The 15,510-nt window shown below is 34.0% G+C and overlaps 1 long non-coding RNA gene across 1 annotated transcript; it reads right to left on the reverse strand.

Moving 5' to 3' along the window:
• Nucleotides 1-4,363: 4,363 nt before the first annotated feature.
• LOC118762326 lies at nt 4,364-9,776 on the reverse strand. The gene is made up of 2 exons (XR_004998076.1): nt 9,483-9,776; nt 4,364-4,431 (listed from the first exon to the last, which is right to left on the reverse strand). It is a non-coding gene; the product is annotated as an uncharacterized LOC118762326 (long non-coding RNA).
• Nucleotides 9,777-15,510: the final 5,734 nt, after the last annotated feature.

The raw sequence follows: 15,510 nt of genomic DNA on the forward strand, positions 1-15,510 counted from the left end.
GTGCAACTAAAATATAAATACTTACGTATTTACATTTTAGTTTTCTTTGAACAATTATTTTCTAGAAAATACCATTACAAAAAGTATATTGACATATTTGAAAAATATTTTATAATGAAAATGACTTTAAAAATACGGTAAATATTTCGTTCGTAGCCTCAGTATGGAATAGTTTTTTGCAAAAGGTTTTTTCGAGTGCATTCAACGTATCTCAACTCCACAGATTTAGCTGCTATTTCTAGCACGCCCAGCTATCACGTAACAGCTCTTTGCTATAAAGGACCCGAAATGCCTGTTACATGGTAGCAGAGCGTGCGAGAAATAGCAACCAAATCATTCCTTTTCTGGGGGAAAGGACCCGATTGCGCGTGATTTCAATGTTACATTCGTTGAAAGCATGCGAAATAACCTGAAAAAGAAAAAACCACGAAACAAAACTCGGTTGCTGGGAAACTCAGAGTTTCTCGGTGACCCGACGGGTCATGGATAGACTTGTATATATATATATATATATATATATATATATATATATATATACCACGAGATAATCTACTATAATAATACTCTTGTGTTTATGAATAAGAAAGGAAGTGGTGATAGATGAATAAAGAAGGAAGGGGCGATGTCATATTTTTTCATAGTTCCCATGGTCACCGAGATAATCTACTGTAATATTACTCTTGTGTTTATGAATGAGAAAGGAAGGGGTGATAGATAAATAAGTAAGGAAGAAAGAAAGGGGTGATGTCATATGTGGTAGTGGTATGTAAAAGTGGGGTATGTGAATGTGTGTGCGTATGTGTGCATGTGTGTGCGTATGTGTGCATGTATTTGTGTGTGTGTGTGCCTGTGTGCACGCAATGGATGTGGGATTTTTGTAGTGTTTCAGTTATTTGTTTTTCAGTTTCGGATGTTTTTTTCTTTTCGTTTTCAAATTTTGTGTAATATTTTGCATTGGGGTTGAGGTATTTAATGTTTTTGAGTTATTATTCTTTTGTTGTTTTTTGACCTTTGGAAAGTTAAAAAATTTGACTTATTTTTCATTTCTTTTAATTTTTGCTTTATTTTTATGTTTGTTTCTGTTGTTTTGTATCTTTGCTCGCTTACTATTTGGGTTTATTTTTTGATTTCGGTTTCGGTGTATGTCTCCACTGTCCTGTTTTTGTTTCCAACTTTGACCCTCTATAGATCCCAAATTTTATTTTGGTACTTATGGGAGCAACTGTCTTCGAAGACTCATATTGTCGTTCAATTCTCAAAATGAGGAATAGATAGACAGCCGACAACTGTTGAAGGGTCGTTCTTTGTGTTACTTACCCTGTTTTCCATTTGTTTCTCTCGTTCTTTGCATATTGAACTCATTGATTTTCGTATTTCATGTTGTTTACTGTTGGTGACGCCCTGTACCCATATATACATATGAATATATATGTATATATATATATATATTATATATATATATATATAATATATATATATATATATACATATACACACACACACACACACACACACACCACACACACACACACACATATATATATATATATATATATATATATATATACATATATATATATATATATATATATATATACACATATATATAAATATATATACTTTTATATATATATATATACATATATATATTAATTATATATATATATATATATATATATATATATATATATATATATATATATATATATATATATGATCGATTTTACCTTCCATCCTCTTAGAATCGATAAAATAAAGTACTAGTCAAATACTCGACTTTGGTCCTTCCCTCAAAATTGCCGCTAAGATTTTAAACAATTGCATTTCCTTTCGTATTTGGAAAATTGCAAATACATAACTTGACGACCCTTGCAAGTGACGTCCACTCGACTGCATCAATAGCTAGTATTTTCAGTTATCCTTACAGACATCTTTGGCCTTCCGCTACAATTAAGATTTCCCAAAAGACAATCGAGAAGTCACTTACTAATATAGTCCAATCATTAAGGCACAGACATATTGTCTCCTTACTATTCAGTTTTCCTGCTACCACAATTAGAGGCCTCTGCTTCTCTGAAGTGGCTAATCATTTGCCATCTTTAGTCGAGTCCACCTGAATCACTCCTCCTCCTGTCACAAATACTGCGACCACTTTATACTGGCCGCTACTACCCTTTTTTGCCAAACACGTCGGCCTTTTGGAAATGTTTTTCTATCTTTCAGTCTACTGGCAGTTTTTCAAGAATTCGCAAGGAAGGGTATTTTCAATGTCCGAATAAGTAAATGAATCTAGATTTTATATTGGAACTGTATTAATTTTTTAGCTACATTTTTACTGAAACAGCCGGTTGTTTGACTTGTAACAACAAACATTTGACTCTAGGCAGTCTTGAAGTAATCTACACTCCGTCTTGTATTGTGAAACTCCACTATATGGAGGCACCAAATTAGTTACAAGTTACAGACTATATTCACAACAAATATCTGACTTTTTTATTAACTTTTAACAAAAACAAACTTTGAGGTTTTTCAGATTTCTGCTTGAGACTAGTTATTTTTAGTGATGGACATAAGTGGGAAGTGTTGGAACATGGTGTGTGCCTAATTCTCCCTTTTGAAAGTGTTTTATGTTCAACGTCTATTAAAGTTTCCTCAATAAAAATATATTTATCTGTTATAGTAACGCATGCATAAATATATTTGTCTATTACAGTAATGCATGCATATAGATAGTATGGTAAGAGTGACTCGCTATTGTGGTTTAATTTGGTAGTGAAAGTACAAATATCTGACTTTTTTATTAACTTTTAACAAAAACAAACTTTGAAGTTTTTCAGATTTCTGTTTGAGACTAGTTATTTTTAGTGATGGACATAAGTGGGAAGTGTTGGAACATTATAACTGTAATGTGTTCGCATCTATTTTCTTGCACTGCTCCCTGCTAGTATGCCTCTGACCCACAATATTTTATCTGCTATCAAACCTTCATATTATTCTTTCTATTTTACTTATTTCATTCACTAGACTGCTGCCATGCGGAGGGCACTGAGTTGAAGGGTGTAGTCAAACAAATCAACCCCACTTATTTTTTCAAGACTGTCACTATTGTTCTTTTATGCTGATAATACCTATGGTGTGACGACAAAAAACGCACGCACACACGCACACATATTCACGACAGGCTTCTACAGTTTTCGTCTAGCAAATTCTCACACAAGGTATTGATTGGAGTTGGGCTATAGAAGACACTTGCCCAAACAGCCACACAGTGGGACCAAACCCCAAACCTTGTAGTTCTAATAGAAATATCACATAGAATATCAGTTTCAATTAATAAATTTATGCATAAAATTTATACCCCAGGGGAGCGTAGTGTTTATTAGAGGTGAGGTGAAAGAGAATAAATATATAAGTTTTTATGACTACGAGTAACAGGCAGAACATACACGGAAAGAGAAAGTAATAAGTGAATGAATTCGATTTGTAGGCGAAGTAAATGACTTGTTAGTAAGAAGAGTGTTAGAAATAAACTATAGAGATAGACAAATAAGCAAGTAACGAATGAGTGAAATGACATTCGCATTCAGTCCATATTTTTATCGCTCTCCCATTTTCTTGCCATCTACCGTGTACATATCATGTATCTAGATGTGGACTGTGAAATACTCATTCAGGACATGTACCACAATTTCGTAAGGTAGGGTCGATGGGGGCGGGGAGAGAAAATTAGGTTTAGCGTTATGATCCGTGATTACATTAGTGAATGAGTTTAATATTTATGATGAATGTACCGCTTTTTGGGTAACAACGTTCACCTACCACTCCAAGAATATATAATAATCCAAGCTGGCGACAGAAGTAAACACTAACAAGCACCCTGTAAACTCAGACTTCGTTTTGGTATAACCGATATCCAGTTTAATAGGGTACGGTTTACCGACGGCTTACTGTACTTCATTTAAAGTTACTTCATCTACATGCATTAGATTCTGTTCCCCCCCTCTCTCTCTCACACACAACACACACACACACACATGCTGTTTGTTTTTGACGTCCGTAAACATCTAACTAAACGCATTGATTTGATTCTTTTATTTTTTCAGATCAAGTATAACGTTCATTTGATCTTAGACCACGTCCTTTGGAAAATATTTTGTACTCACGTGAGGTAAAATGAAATATTGTGACATTCAGTCCTTTCCAATTAACATAAAAGGTTTAATGAGCATAATGAAGATGTTTGGATGCGCAATTAAGTAAGGAGTTTAACATTTTCCTCTTGCAAACTAGAATTTTCTGGTTTCTGAAACTTCAATACTGATAGAGAAATTATTGATCTTATTAATAAATACAAACGATATGATTTAGTTTTACTGTTTATTTCAGTCGAGGATTGTTAGGATATATTAGATCTGTCGATGTTGAAATAGCCTGAAAAGAACAAAAAAAACCGATTAGGTTACTACATAAAACAGCGTGCTTAAGAAAGCCTAAAACAATTTACTATAATTAATCTGCAGTTTTAAACCTTGGGTATAAAAATAGAAAAAAAAAAGAAAAAGAAAAAAGACAGATGTAAAAAGACTTATTTTCACATACAGAAAAATAGATTATTCTAGTTGGTATATAGATCTGTTTACCACTCATAATAAAGAAAAATACTCTTTTTAACACAAAGAGAACATTTAACATCTGCTATGTATTGCAAAAACAAGCTGCAATGTCTAGACTAATTTGTATAAATTGAGATCGTCGGCTGCGAGACTGAATACTATATATTTTTTTATTGTATTGCTTCAGTCATTGGACTGTGGCCATGAAAAGGATATCATGTTGAAGGATTTAGTCTAACAAATCGTCTCCAGTAACTATTTTTTAGTTAGGTACTGATTCAACAGGCGGACTTATTGTTGAATATCTAAGTTTCGAGGGGAAACACACACACACACAATATATATATATATATATATATATATATATATATATATATATATATATATATATATATACATATATATATATATATATATATATATATATATATATATATATGTTCGTGTGTATGTGATGGATTTCCACACAACTTCCGTTTATCAAATTCACTCACAAGGTTTTGGTCGGCCCAGGTCTATAATCAAGGTACCGTGCAGAGGAACTGGACCTGAAACCGCGTGGTTGCAAATTAGGCTTCCTAGCAATGCGGCCATATCTGTGCCTAATACATATTCATTCACAGTTCAACATGTATTAAATTAAGGCAAGTTTCAAGAAGCTAAACTACATTTTAATTTTTTTTACCCTGACACTCTACACATATGTAATTACACGTCGTTATATTTTCGCACTCAAAACAATTAAGATTTTCTTGACTTGTTTCATGGTTGGTTGACCAGTCGAGAACACATACATCCTTGACCTTTCTGTCCACGTAGAAAGCTTATAACAATCATCATTAAAATGTAGCATAATTCCGAATGCAAACCGGGCGTTCGTCGATAGTGTGATTAAATAAGTCAGCGTGTAATAGAATTAAATTATATTTACAGTAGCAAAAATGCAGCTTAAAACTCTTGGCTGTGAGATCTTATTTGTTATCCGAAGAAAAAGGAAAACGTTTCTCATTACTTATAAATGACAAAATCAAAAGATCTACCCACAGCAATATTATTTCATCATGGAATATAGAAGAATCGTAAATTGAAAACTCTATCGCTGGGTAGTCACAAAATGTTACTAGCTCTTTTCATAAATTTATAAGATACATTTATGACACAGAACATTTTATATAGACGTTTTATCAAAATGCTTAATTCATAGGGTTTAATACTTCCCCTAGCTGTCTTTTCAACAGCTGTCTGATGGTATATAAAGCATAAATTTAAAAGAATAAGAAACAGAACTTAAGAATACTAGTGTGCGCTTGTTAATATCAGCCTTTAATCTGGAAATCTATATCAGTCAATCACGGTAGTGGTTGAATATATTAAGTCCACCATTTCGTCAAGCGCAGCAGCTCCAAGCTTCACAACTAATTCAGTTCTCAACCAAATTACAAACTGTTAACAGTTTTGAAGAGGACACCTCCTCAGCTACACTTTGGCATAAATAATTTGAGGTTTGGTTCAGTAGAAAAAAATTACATCAAAATATATGCGACCTCAGGGCAAGCAGTAAGGCTCCTATTCACCTTCACTTAACATAAACTTTTTAATTTTAAATTCAAAGTATACCTTTCTTAGGCTTAAATGATAGAAAAATGCATGCGGAATTCAGAATCACTAGTCGTAATGAGTTAAAATGTTACGAAATTTCCTGACAGTAAGTAAGGAAGTAACGCTTCAGCTATAAGAATAAAGAATATATTTCTAAATTCAAAGTTTTCTTTCCAAGGCGAGGAGCTGACAGGCGCGTTAGCTCCCCGGATGAAATACTTTGCTGTATTTCGTCTTTCTTTACGTTTTTGAGTTCAAATTTCGCCGAGGTCATCTTTGACGTACATATTATTTCATCAATTTTTTTTTTTAGATTAACACTTTCAAACTTCCGATACTGGTAGAATGTGTCACATAGAACAGGGTCTACTCCTAACTTTTTTGAAAAAATTCGTATTTTAGAAGCGGTATTTCGTCTGTCTTTACGTTCTGAGTTCAAATTCAGTCGGGGTCGATTTGCCTTCCACCCATTTTTGATCTTTTCAATTAGACGTGCAGATTATTCAATTAATTTTTTAAAACTAAACACTTTCAAACTTCCGATACAGGTAGAATGTTTCACATAGAACAGGGTTTACTCTAAAAATTTTGGACGAAATTTTGTATTTAGAAGTTATTCCGTCAGAAGTTACAGAGTGACAATGGACAAATTCGTGTTTTGATAAGTGCCAATACACGAAACTCTCTTACTTCTGCCGATGATATATATACATATTACATATATGTGTAAAAAAAATCTCATCACGCAATCGAACCAATGAAAGAGCCTCTACCTGGTCGCTCGACACGCAAACATAGCAGCCAAAGTATCCCCCTACCTAAATCACACGCCCATTGTATGTAATGTCCTACATTATCCCTAAAAAGACGGTTTCCTGAAGGCTGGAACGTCTTTGATGATAGGTTTGCAGTATCAGGGTTGATTTGAGGCTAAATAACAACAACATTATGGTTAATTTCTATATTAACACGCACACGATTTTCACTAAGAAAACAAATTTGATTTTTTGTGTGGAATCAAGTACCCTGACCTTCTAATATGCTGCAAATCCCTTATTTTTGTTCGGAAAAAATTAGGTGGGGTTTCCCCTATCCCAGAATCATTGGAAATGTTTTTCGTTGAATGAATTCCTGTGACCTAATATTGCAAAATTAGGTTACTTAAGGTAAGCCTGGTAACTGATGGTTTTGGGGTCTTATTGTTTGTAACATTTAGTGAGCCATGGTGCAACCAACAACGTGGTAAAAATCACTGCCATTAATTTGGTGTAGATGGGTAATATCAGATAATTCAATCACAACATATATTGAAATTAAACATGAAAAATATTGAAATATTATCATCACTTACATGGAAAAATTGAAATATTATCTTTCAGTATTTTGCAAGGCTAATTATCTTATAACAGCAATCCCTGGAAAAATCATGGATTACATGGAAAAATGCGAGTATGAAGAATAATATTCTTAAGATTATAAACCTAGAAAAGTACAGGACAAGTTAGTACACCTGTAAAAGAATAGGACAAATTATTACTTCAAGTAAAGTAAAGGATAAGAAACTTTTTATTTAAAATATTGCAGCTAAAATTAAAATTTGAATATTAAAACTTATTTTATTATAATTTACAAATAACACTATACTTATTTGATTAGAATTTGGCTAAATTACTATCTTAAATACAAAAAAGTGACTAATTACACAAACAAATTAGCTGAACAGTTTTGTACAATAAATTTAAAAGATGAGAACTCTAATTAGAAGAACTGGCATTTTTTGCTGCAATATTTTAAAAAGTTTCTTATTCTTTACTTTACTTGAAGTAATAGTTTGTCCTATATATTTACCGGTGTAATAACTTGTCCTGTACTTTTCCAGGTTTATAATGTTAAGAATATTACTTTTCATGCTCGCATTTTTCTATGTAATACAAAAATGTGTAATGGTGTCTGTCTGTGTGTGTGTTTGGGGTTACTTTTCCCACACCGTCCAACCGATTTTAATGATTTGGGGCACATAGGTAGATCACATACCCTGAAGTTCAAATAAGGCCGGAATTTTTCGAAAACTCGATAATGCTTAGTTAGCGTCGATTTTTGTGAGCTCAATCGGACGTTTCAATGGAAATTTCCATAACGATGTTATTTTTCCTGCAGCTTTTGCATTTTTTCCGATTTTGATGAAAATAGATGAGTGAGTGAGGCTCATGGCAGTGTGTTGATGTCAGTATATGGCGTTGAAAAAAAATCGGTAATTGCGTCTGAGCAATGGTTTTATGAAATCAATAGGCCGTAACTTTTATATTTTTTATCCGATTTTAATGAAATTTGAGCTGTAAGTAAATGTTGTGGTGCAAGAGATGGTAAAAATGTTTATTTAATTGAAAAGGACACAAATGCAAATAAGCATTTCCTTAGAGACATACTTTTGTAGAAATTTTGTAGAATTTTGTAGAAATTTTGTAGATTTTGTAGAAATTTTATACGTGATTACGGTTCGTGTCCATTAGTCGATGCCAGCGTGAACAGTTGACAAAAAATCGATAATTGCGCGTGAGCGGGGGATTTTAAGAAATCAATAGACCTTTTGTATGCAATTACCCATAGGATTGATATTTTATGCTGTAACTTTTACAGAATTCATCCGGTTTTGATGAAATTTGACATTTAGGTAAAGTTTATGATCGGAGTCATTTAGTAGAATTAAGATTAAACTGGTGAAAGACAGAAATTGTCAAAATTCTCTCATAATAAAAATAATAAACTGATTTTGAAGAAAATTGACCTATGATTAAATTAAACATCTCGATATATAAAACATCGATTATTCGTATAATGAATTGGGATTTAAAAATCAAAAGAATATTTTCATGTGAATGGGTCACATGAATTCTATTTTATGACGCACCCTTAACACTTTTCTTCGGATTTTGCTGAGATTGGACACGCAGATCAATTTTGTACAGAGGGTGGAATTAAGGGGAGAGAAATAGACAAACATAACTCCCAACAGGTCGAGCTACACCCAAAAGTTTGACTGCGATTTCAGACGGTCCAGTTAGTAGGGGTTTGTCAAAAGCGTTAACCAGGTAAAATTCCTTGCCGAACCAGATATAAAATCTCAATGGGTAAAAGATGACACGGGGAACGTAGAAGATTTCAATACAAGGTCAGAGGTGGGCTTAACTTCAACACGGAAAACACGAGCAACACCGGGCCCAACAGCTAGTTAATATATAAAGTCATATTTAATTTTATCGGATACGTTACCCTGTAAAGTTTCAGCCAGACACTTTGATAACTCGACAATTACGTATTCCATAGCAAGGACTTTTTGTAGTGGTTGGACGATACTTTGGTCTTCGAACAAGACGTTTTTCTCTGTTAGAAAACACAGCACTGCGTTTTTCTAGAGAGAAAGCATCACGAAGACCTCCAGCTCTAGACAGGTTATCTTCGTACACAATTACACTTCTTGCAATGCACGTCTCCAGAAGCCCAACCAGGAGGACTGCATAAATTAAACTGACAATTTTAACCATGTTGAAGATGTTTAGTGTTGTCTGTTTCAACTCTCTTTTATAGCATTGATTCAGTCATTGTTCTGTCGCATATTCATTTTTATGCACGTGTTTGGCTGCAATTTTATTGATCCTTTGCTATACCCTCGTGCGCTCAGTAAGCAGTGTTAAAACAGCTTACATTGCAAATATTGTTGTTTACATCTGTTGCTCACAGATTAAGTGTATTACAACAATCCAATTTATTCTATTATTTTAGATTACAAAAGGCTCTACTACTTAAGAAATCATCACTGTAAGTGTGTGTTGGATTATATTGATATCCTTCGCTGTATCTCGCTGTATTAAGAAAAGCCAGTCGAACACGTTTTTGATGAATATTTTTCCATTGTTAAAAGATACTTTAAAAAGTATTTGAAATGCTAATAATTTTGGTAGAAAGGAAACCTAAAATATTGGGTAATATGCAAGGTTCATTCCAGAAGTTTTCAGACTTTTCAGGAGAAACATTCATTTTAGAGTAGTACAAAGCTCTAATTTACTTCGAGGCAGGGTCCTCTGACTTCAATGCACTTGCTGTAGCGTTCCAGCTATTTCGTGAAGGCCCCATGGATTTTCTTCAAAGTGGAGGTGTTCATGACAAGAGTCCTGGATACCATCACTTTGGGGGACTTCTTTCTCAAAACGACTGCCATTGGAGTTTTCCTTCAGCTTGGGGAACGTCCAAAAGTCACAAAGAACAAGGTCAGGACAGCAGGAAGAATGAGAGACAGTTTTGATGCCCGTCTCTGTCAAGTAGTTGGTCACCAGGATGCTCATTATCGAACACCTTGGGAACAAACTTTGCACAAATTTTGAACATGTTCAGATTTTAGAGAAAAAAACCTGTGTACATTTGTCACACTCACTCCAAAATGTAGGTTTATTGTCTTTGTAGATACACGACGGTCTTCATCAAGTAATTTGCGAATTCTTTTCAACGACCTTTGATGCTCTGACATCCGTCTCCCTCCCACACCTCTTATCGTTACTTTTATCTTTCTACCGTCCTTGAAATTCCTGTAGCAGCGAAAAAAGTTTATTTGAAAATGACCTGGGAGCATTTCATAATGTTCAGTAGTGTTTATACCAAGTTTAACACAAAACTTTATTGCATAACGAACTTCCAAAATGTCCCGACTGCATTCTGCTAACTAACAAACAAGGAATATTTAGTAGGTTGTGTTTAAAGTGCTGCTGCAACCGTCTCCTTCAATCTGGAATAACAAAAGCTGGCCGGTTATCTTATGCATCTGATTCATAATATATAGTAATGATATATTAAAGTTACAATAATAAAGCATAGATATAACTCGCGGTCGGAGGATTGCGATTTCGATTCCCAGACCGGGTGTTGTGTGTGTTTATTGAGCGAAAACATCTAAAAGTTCACAAGGCTCCGGGAGTGGGTGGGGGTGACCCCTGTTGTACTCTCTCGCCTCAACTTTCTCTCACTCTCTCTTCCTGTTTCTTGAGTAACGCTTCGATGGACTGGCGTTCCGTCCAGCTGAGGGGAACACATACGCCACGGAAACAGGGAAGCCGGACCCATGAACCTGGATAGGCATGAAAAGGGTGACGTCTATCGTTTATTTGTCTGGTGGGAATGGTTCAATAAAAAAATGTTCATTTGAATATCTTTATACATTTCTCCAAAATACATTTGTATTTCTGAGATTTACCTATCGGGAAGGTTTTCCAATAAAATTAACAGCCAAGCTAATGGCATTTTTTCCACAACTTTGTACATCTTCAGTTGTAATATGGTGAAAACAATAAAAATAAGTAGCCTATCGGATAAGTGGTTTTCTTGTGGATCTTCAGATGCAATATTACTTGGCTTACTTACAAGGAAAGAAACTTGGAGGACTTCTAGACTACAATTACTTATCAGTTTGAATGATTAAATATATATTCTATTAGTGGCATAATAGCAACCGTTCTATTTCGTATGTTAATGCAGTATTGTTGTAATCTTGATTAATCATAGAAATGTCTGCTAGATTAATTGTTTGTTAATATATGCACAAGGGAAATTTAATGAGGAAGAAGTTAGTGGATTACATAGATCAAGTACATGGCTGGTACTTTATTTAATCTCAGACGGACAAAAGGTAAAAGCGATCTCGGTGATATCTTAAGTCAAGATGTAAAAAGCTGGAAAAATGCCATAAGTTTCTGATGCTGTTGTCAATCCACCACCCAACAAATGTAGAGAACTTGAAAATTAAATCAGATAATTTTCTTTTCCCTATTTTTGTTTACGATGTTTTACACAATTGATATGAGAAATGTTCCCAGCTACTAGATAATCCGATATCAACGTAATTATTAACTGATGGATTAATGTATAATAATCTGAAGTATTACTGAGATTGGAAGGCACTGATTCGAATCTATTATCCCGTTATATTTGATTTTCCTAATTATTAATTGAATTCTGTGATGATTGGACTTGAACATTCCATAATGCATTCTGTTTAGAGACATAATATCTGGATTGTGTATGTTCAACAATATTTTGTTACAAGTGAATGAGTCTGCAAGATGTTTCAGATAATACTTAATATTTATGTAAGTGGCGGAAGTTGAGTTTGCTGTCCCTCAATCTGGAGTCATTAAAAGGAGTATGTGTGTGTGTGTGTGTGTGTGTGTGTACACGCACGCACGTCTGTTGTGTAGACATGTGTACCTATATATGTATGTGTGTGTATGCATGTGTGGAGTGTATATGTGTATATATTCAAGTTTCTGCCTCTTTGTGTGTGTCTACTTTTGTGTATCTGTACGTGCATGACTGTCCGTACTACCTATGTATATACTACCTACTTACGTACATATCTATCTATCTTTCTACCTATCTACCTACCTACCTACCTACCTACCTACCTACCTACCTACCTACCTACCAACCAACCTACCTACCAGTTAGCTTGCCTGACTCCCAACCTATCTACCTACATAATTTACTAAGTAACTAACAATCTATATAACTGACCTAACTTAACTACCTACCCGTCTCCCTACCTACCTACCTACCTACCTACCTACCTACCCATTTATCTACTTGACTGCCTACTTACGAATGAACCTATGTATGTTGCGTGAGTGCTATATGTGGCATTGGCGTATCCTTAACTTCTACGTGTATTTCCTATTTAGTATGGATAATATTTCATTTATGAGGGTGTACTCTTGTATTTGTCTCTTGGGTTTTTGTACAAAATACGAGTGTCAATTCGGTCCAGCGAGCCACCATGTTGGTCTTTGGTATGTTGATAGAGTATGGACGATTGTTTCTTGTCAGTATACTCGCTCTAGTACCCGTTTAGCCACTCCATTATACCCTAGAATTCCTCTCAATATATACCGTGTTTCTGTCCTTACAGACTCTTTTCAAGCACCTTATGCTGTAAACTACGTTCCTAGTTTTACAGTTAATATTGGGTTTAAATTTACATACTACATAGTTCTCATTAGTGCATATGGTATTTTCGAAGGGGTGTGTTCTATATAATTGTGACCTGATGGACTTCCCTGGTTTCTAAACGACCTTAACGTTGAGTCTGGTATTCTTCAGAGCTATCCTAAATCTATGGGCTAATCCCCCATGATTTACATTTTATATTTAAATGACTTTTATTGTCAATAGTTTACGTATGCACAGATAAAATTTGAGTTATAGCATAAAATATGGTCATTGGGGTCCAACTGGACTCCATTGGTCTTCTGTGAAATTATTTCTTTTAGTTCTTTTTTCAGTTCTGATGAAATATAAGTCAATTTACTTCGTATTTGTACTGGTATACATCGGTATACTTCTTTGTTTTATTTTATATTTAGTGGTATATTAATAGTTTATAAAACTATAAAAAAAATTGATAAATTTCTTGTTCTGTATCGTGCACTCACACATATATACACGATTAAACTAATATTACTTTGTGGATAATGCAGGAATGCGCGAAAGTAAAAGGGAACCCCAATGGCCTTTTGTGTAATTGCAACCCCGCCGGCCCGCGAAAGGTTAAGAGAATAATCAATAAATAATTAGATGATCAGAAGTAAGCAATAAATGAACGTGTGTTGAACATGTACAATGCTCGTGTATATCTTAAACTTTGTTTACTCTGCAAATGGAAATGTGAATTAGGTAAGCATTTTAATAGTATAACAGGTGGGTTTTTTTCTCATAGAATTTGAAAAGAAACTAATATAAAGCCCGAGCAATGTGTGAGTTTCAATGCAAATAGTGATTGTAATTTCTATCCTAAACATGTGTAAACTTAATCTGATCCTCTATATTTTCGTCGTTGCTGGATATTTTGAAACCATTTTTGCTGATCGTATTCCATCCAAAATTAATTTGATTCGTATATCAGAAGCGGATCCACCCTTAGACGACGAATTCATATCAATAATGGGGTGATCTGCAGATTACAAACTTGGTCGGAGACAACTTTCTGATACTTTGGTTGATAAACGCCAGAAAGAAATGAGTTGGCAAGAATTTGCCTGTTAGAAAATTTTAAAATTTATTGATTTTAGCGATTTAAATATATTTCTATATGTATAATTTCGGGACATGTATTCATATAACTGACCTAAAATTATAAGATATTTTATCGTATCGTGTTACAAATCTCATATAAAAAGTTTAGATGCAGCAATATGATTCACGAAACATACAAATAATCGAATTCTTTGTTGCCGGTTATCAATATGTAATCCTGCTAATATCTGGGAATAAAATAGAGGACTAAATACACATCAACCTTGAACCATATTCAAGTGAAATTTTAATGTTGCAATTATTATTATGATTAAATTTTATCATAAGCTACGGGGTGTTTTTGAAACCATGATATAATGTGAAGCTTCACATTTTGTCACAGTTAGCGTTTCATAAGAAAGTATGTGTGTGTGTGTGTGTGTGTGTGTGTGTGTGTGTGTGAAAGAGGACAACAAACGTGAAAGCATAACAAGCATCTCAAGTCATATATATTATTATTCTTAAATTATTTGAGGTCTTACAGCTGTTTCTGGAATATCCCAAGTGATAGGCGAGTATGCCTGAATATGGGGTTTTCTGTCATCAGAGACAAATAGAAAATATGACGGATCTAGATATGGAAATATTCAGATAAGAGATGTAGACAGGAATATTTACAGATAATAAGCATATAAGGAAATAAAGAAATAAAATTCATAGTTCGTTTTTACGAGGGTATGAATGTTAGTCTGCATGTCCTTAGGTAAAATCCTAGGTAAATCCAGGTATTATTATAGTAAAGTATAATTAGTGTTTTCACAGCATAAATATCGAGGCAATATTTTGGCAGGAATGGGAATAGTGTGTTCATATTGATGTGGCTGGTTTGTGAGAGAATGACAGTAGATGTGACTATTGAGCAAAGTAGAGAAAGAAAGAAAGAGAAAGGGAAAGAGAAACTAATGAAGAGACGGAGAGAAGTAGTAGTAGGGTAGCCTGTGGGGATAGAGAGAGGAGGTGGAAGGTAACTGGCAGGTCATTAGCATCGATTGGTCTACGGCAATGGTCAAAAGAATAAAATAAGGAGAGAAATATAAAAATATCGAGTAAAAAAATAAGGAAATAAGAAAATTAAAATGTTAAGAAGAAATAGAGATATAAAAGGAGTAAATGAGAATTAATTGTAAAATAAGGGTACCGATAACGGAAGAGAGGAGGAAGATAAAGGGATGGAAAAATAAAAATA

This window comes from Octopus sinensis, linkage group LG2 (assembly GCF_006345805.1).
Source record: "Octopus sinensis linkage group LG2, ASM634580v1, whole genome shotgun sequence".
NCBI classification, from domain to species: Eukaryota; Metazoa; Mollusca; class Cephalopoda; order Octopoda; family Octopodidae; genus Octopus; species Octopus sinensis.